Genomic DNA, 5694 nt, shown 5'->3' on the forward strand with positions numbered 1-5694 from the left:
CACTGAGCGAGTTTATGTAATCATTTACGAAACCTCAGAAATAATCTCTTCGTTCAATTTCGTATATAATCCTCAGATTTTTACTACCCGAAATCAGATATCTCTTTTTTCATATATATAAAATATAACTTAAGTTTTAACTATTAATAAAGTTATTAATGAAATATATAAATCGTATATGTACGAGTATACATAGAATGGTATACAGAATTTAAACACCATTTAAGTTTAGGATTACGAAAAACAAACAAATAACAGTAATCGTAAGGCATAAACTTAAACCGATTAGCCAATCAAAATATTGCTTCAGATCTACGTAATTTAACAGATATGTAAGATAAATTTCATTTCCTGTTGAAAAGAGAGAGAGAGAGAGAGAGAGAGAGAGAGAGAGAGAGAGAGAAAGAAAAAGAGAGTGTGAGAGAAATTTTGTTTGTAGAGTCGCCCTTTTGTATGTAGAGTCGCTCTTAGAGTCCGTATAGCGAACAAAGCACAGTTTCACTCTTTTTCTACGGAATATATTTTTCATTCTGCCACATATTGCCAAAACCAAATCACGCGTTCAAAAACGGAATGATTCTTGATCTCATCACATACTCTTCTCAGATAATCGCGCAAAGTTTTTCCATTATTCGCTTAGAAAATCTCTGCGTAGATCACTTTTTTCTTCCATGGATATACAAAGGCAAGCGCAAATCATGTCGAACTTGAAGCCTTTATCAGTACATATCAATACATATCACTTGCTACTGCGATAATCGATGATCTATCTCAATATCTTGATGTTCGCAAGAGGTCTGGAACGTACAATTAAAATTATAAAAATCTTCGAATCAATTGCAACTATATGTCTGGATCAAAAATAATCGATGAAAATAATCGATATGTGGTAGCTACACATTCCTCGATTGAAATGTTTAGTATAGAATGCTGAATGTAATCTACTACATATTGCTGGTTTTACCCCTAATTCCTAAGTGGCATATACATCGTCCTAGAGATCAAGGATTTCCACAATCAATTGAAGCTCTGTAACATTCTTACATTCTTCTTCGTGATCATACTGCGCTTTGCTTTTGCGCGAAAATGACATTCGCAAATGTGTTGATTATATTAAGAGTGACTGGAGATACATGGATGAGAGAAGAATCATGCTGGAGAACGCAAACTTTGGCGGTCGGCTGATGGTCATCTGCAGTATACTCATGTACGACGGTGTCACGTTCTATTTCGTGGCGGTTCTACTGATTTACGCGAAGATCAAAGAGGAGGATTTATCAATTTCACTTATTGCAGGCTGATGTTTCCATTGCCCATTGTGATTGTCGATGCTCTTTGTAGTCCAGTTAGTAACATTTTTTATTTCATCCAATTATTTGCCGACTTTATCGCCCACAACATCACAGTGGCCGCGTGTAGCTTGGCAAATCTCCTCGCAATGCATGCATGTGGACAACTGCAGGAGTTCGTGTTCTGGATAAACCATCGATAGTCGAGAGGGCAACCATGTGAGAGATTGAGAGATTAATAGAGATGAGAGATTAGCTAAGATAATACAATTATACGCATGCATATCTTGAGTAAGTATGAACTTCGAACGTATTAAAATATTGCGTATGCACTGTTTGTCAAAAGTAGAGATATAAGAAATTAAATTATGCCAATAATTAGGTAATGTACTATGCGTAAACAGAATATATCATATGTAGGTGTATGTATGTATGTGTGTGTGTGTGTGTGTGTGTGTGTGTGTGTGTGTGTGTGTGTGTATACTTATATATTTATGTAATAAGATTTGCTATAAAGTACACACTAATAATTTTTATAAAGGAGAAATGCAATTACTTGTTCTACGCGTTTTAGCTTCATATTTCTAATCGAGAAATTGTTGCATGAAATTTCTTGGATGGAAATTGTGGTCTGTACGTATGTTTTTTTGGATATTATTGCATGATAGTATATATATCCATTTAATAAAATAAGCTTAATTTAATGTAATATAATGATTCATAATATATGCTAAATGATTTATAATATAATAAATTAATAAATTCATAAATTCATTTTTATATTATTAAAGTAATAATATAATAAAGTGAATATATCGATATCAATTAATACTGTATCAAAAAATTAATCATTTTTCTTAAAAATTTTGTTTTTCTTTAAAAGTTTTTATTTTATCAATCATAATTATTATATATTATAGGAATGGGATTTTAGAAAAACCTGTGAGGGATTTAACATTTTTGATACTCCTCCACTTCATTTACGTTTGACATATTCATATTTTGTTACATAGGCAAACTTGTAATGGAACAGGTACATCTAATATTTTTCAAAACAACGTAATACAATGTGCAAATCATTCGAATGATAATATAATAACATCAAAACTTCATGTTACTCCAAATGGATGTACAGCTCATTTTGAAATTTTCCGGTCCGCTGAGTTTTATCTAATGGCCATTGTTAAATACTTCTCACTAATTTTCTACAAGAATGACATCCGCAGTGGTATATTTGGCATTCTAATGATCGGATCGTCATGATCAAAAATCAAGTTCGGTCGCGTTGAGTCTGATCTGAGCATTCTTCATATGCCGTGTTTTGCTCTGCTTTTTCGTAAAGGTAAAATTACAGAGAGTGATGGAAATCTGACGTATCGGCCTCTAGTGTAACCAGTCGCCAGTGTAATACACGATGCGCGACATAATCCTATCAGTAAAATTCTCTTTTGGATTCAGTGCCTGTCGTGTTCCACAGCACATTACTGCTGGTGCATGCAGTTTAGCTGCCGTGTTCGCGATGCATGCCTATGGCCGTCTGGAAGTCTTAATACAATGGATCGAACATTTAGTTGACGTTCGGGAAGATTTTTGCGATAACGTGACTGACAGATTGGCAATGAATGTATAGTAGATAAAGATGCAAAAGTAAGTCTTATTTATCACATATCATTCACAATTTTATATCTGTATTTATTTTATATTATTTTAATTTGTACCAAGATGATCATCTATTAAAAACACATTCGTTAAATAGAATAAAATAATTGAACTTCACATAAAGTTAATACACACATTAATGTGTTGTCTTTTTTGCTTTGTTTCTAAGTTCTTTTTTTTAATATAGCAGGTTTTATAAAAGATTTTCTAATGAAAATTTGTACCCGTTCTTTCATAGTTTCTTCGCGCGCGCGCGACTTGTGTGTGTGTGTGTGTGTGTGTGTGTGTGTGTGTGTGTGTGTGTGTGTGTGTGTGGGTGGGTGTGTGTGTTTGTGCATGTGTGTGTGTATATGCGATATAAATAACTATAATTATCTTGCAGGAAGATCATAATGTTATGTCTATGTGCTCCTATTAGACTCACATCAATTGGCTTCAATATTTATATCTTTTGTTTTTCAGTGAACAACTTTCCAGAGAGGTATCGTATTATATTAATCCACGTAACGCATTTAAAAAATAGTAAGACAGAAAATATATCGGATATTTTTTATTTTATATCTTGTAACATTTTTTACTAAAATTAGGGAGAGAAATGAGCATTAACAATATGTGGCTTGGTATTTCCGAATGCGATAGTACGAGCACTGATATTAATTATAGCTACGTTGATTATCCCATCTAAAAGCTGATCTTCAATCTGTCCATCAGAACTTTCACTAATGTAAGTAACGGGTTTAAGTTGTAAAAAATGACGAATGAAAATATGTACTATATTTCAGATACAGATTGTTAAAGCGGCTGCGAAATATCTTAATTTTATTCGAGAAATGATTGAGTAATAACCTTTTAAAAAATGTTTGATTATATTTTTTTGCAGATGTAGAGACATTTAACGTCATGTAACAGAAATATTATTTATTAAATATTAATTATTAGTAGAAATATTAATATAAAAATAAAAGTATAAAATTAAAAAATTATATAATTCAAATTTTCTCTTACTCTTAATATATTATTTTGCGAAATATAGATTTCGATTCAAATATACTTCGCTCACACAATAATCATATCATTATATACAGATTTTAACTTATCATTTTAACTTCCTGTTTGAAATTAGAGATCACCTAAATAATCGTATAAAACTATTACAAAATATTTAATTATATTATTGTTCATCTAGAAAGAAGAACAAGTAATGCAATAGTGAGATAAACAATATACCTGACATTCTTTCAATTTCTATTTGATCTTTATTACCTTTTAATAAATTATTTGACGTCTATAATTTACTAAGAAGAGAAATTAGCATTAATATGACTTTTTACATCATACCTTTATAATCATTTATAATTGTTGTTTGAACTCTTACTTTGTTTCTTACCTTCCATGACAAAATGTTTTATTGAACACGAAATGAAGAATGTACCGTTAAAAGATCAATAGAACATCTGTAGTTTTTCTTTGTGTATTCGCTATTTTTTTCTCGATATTTTTTCGTGTGCCTTCTAAAGTCACTAGACTTCCCTTCATGATAAATGCTTCCTCGAACGTCCCCAATAATAACTTTTACAACTTTTCCGTGATTTACAAGAGGGAAAGAAAATTGTGGGTAACAATCGCTGTACCTGTCAATCCCTCACTTCTTCCGCTTTCATCGAAAACGCAAGCGCATCGCCATTTATATTTTTCACTTCATGACGGTACGTCCGATCAATTCTTCGTCGACAACGTCAAGATCAAGTAGTTTCTCAAGTTATGAACGTAAATATTCTTCATCATGATGATGTCAGACTGTGAGTGTTACGCGTGTTGTCCTAAACCTGATCGGCTTATGGCTATTGCCTGGCAATTCGTCTACTGGTAGAATTATCCAGACAAAGATGCTCAGGATTCTGTTTCAGGCCCTACTCTATTTCATTTTTGTGTCGGGCGTACTTAAGATGTTCCTCAAGGAATCAAATGCGCGTATCAAGATGATTGGTCCTATGTGCAACTGCTTCATGGCGGTACTAAAACATACATTGTTGATTTATTGAAGTGATCGAATCAAAGATTGCACATCGAGAAAGATTGGAGTAAAGTGAGCCCGATAAGAGACCGCAGAATCATGATAAGCAATTCGAAAATCGGACGCAGCCTTGCGATCATCTGCGTAGCCTTCGTATACGGTAGCGGAATTTCGTTTCGCAAATCATGCCATTATCTCGCGGAATCATCATCACGCCGCAAAATGTGACAATCAGATGGGATTTGATGGTTATTATGTATACGTCGATCCACAGAAGACGCCAGTTTACGAGATTATCTTTTCAATTCAGTTTCTCTCCCAGGGTTTCTCTCTCAGGGTTTGTGCAATATTCGGCAACCAGCGGAGCCTATAGCTTGGCAGCTCTTCTGGTGTTGCATGCCTGTGGTCAATTAAAAATTCTCATCACTAAAATGGAGGATATTACGCAGGCTAAGTATTTCTCTGATAAATATACCAGGGGGAAATTGGCAGCTGTCGTCAGATAGCATATCCAAATAAAGAGCTAACGTTATTATACCAATGATATTGTGTGCGAGAAAATTTCATAATTACTATATATTTTATAAATATAAAAAAAAAATTACTAAGAATAAGATGTTATTATTAATGCAATCTAGTTTTTTAAGCAAAGTAGAAGAAATTTTGCAATATATATGTTTGGTGGAAGTAGTCGGGCACATTCATCTTGTTTCTTCTTGGATATTATATAAT

General features: G+C 33.0%; 2 pseudogenes; both read left to right on the forward strand.

The window, feature by feature from the left end:
- LOC108685910 overlaps positions 1-1301 on the forward strand; it is a 5418-nt pseudogene extending 4117 nt beyond the window's left edge.
- Positions 1302-4709: 3408 nt separating this feature from the next.
- Positions 4710-5694, forward strand: part of LOC108685911 — a 2903-nt pseudogene continuing 1918 nt past the window's right edge.

The sequence above is a fragment of the Atta colombica genome, unplaced genomic scaffold, assembly GCF_001594045.1.
Source record: "Atta colombica isolate Treedump-2 unplaced genomic scaffold, Acol1.0 scaffold162, whole genome shotgun sequence".
Taxonomy (NCBI): Eukaryota; Metazoa; Arthropoda; class Insecta; order Hymenoptera; family Formicidae; genus Atta; species Atta colombica.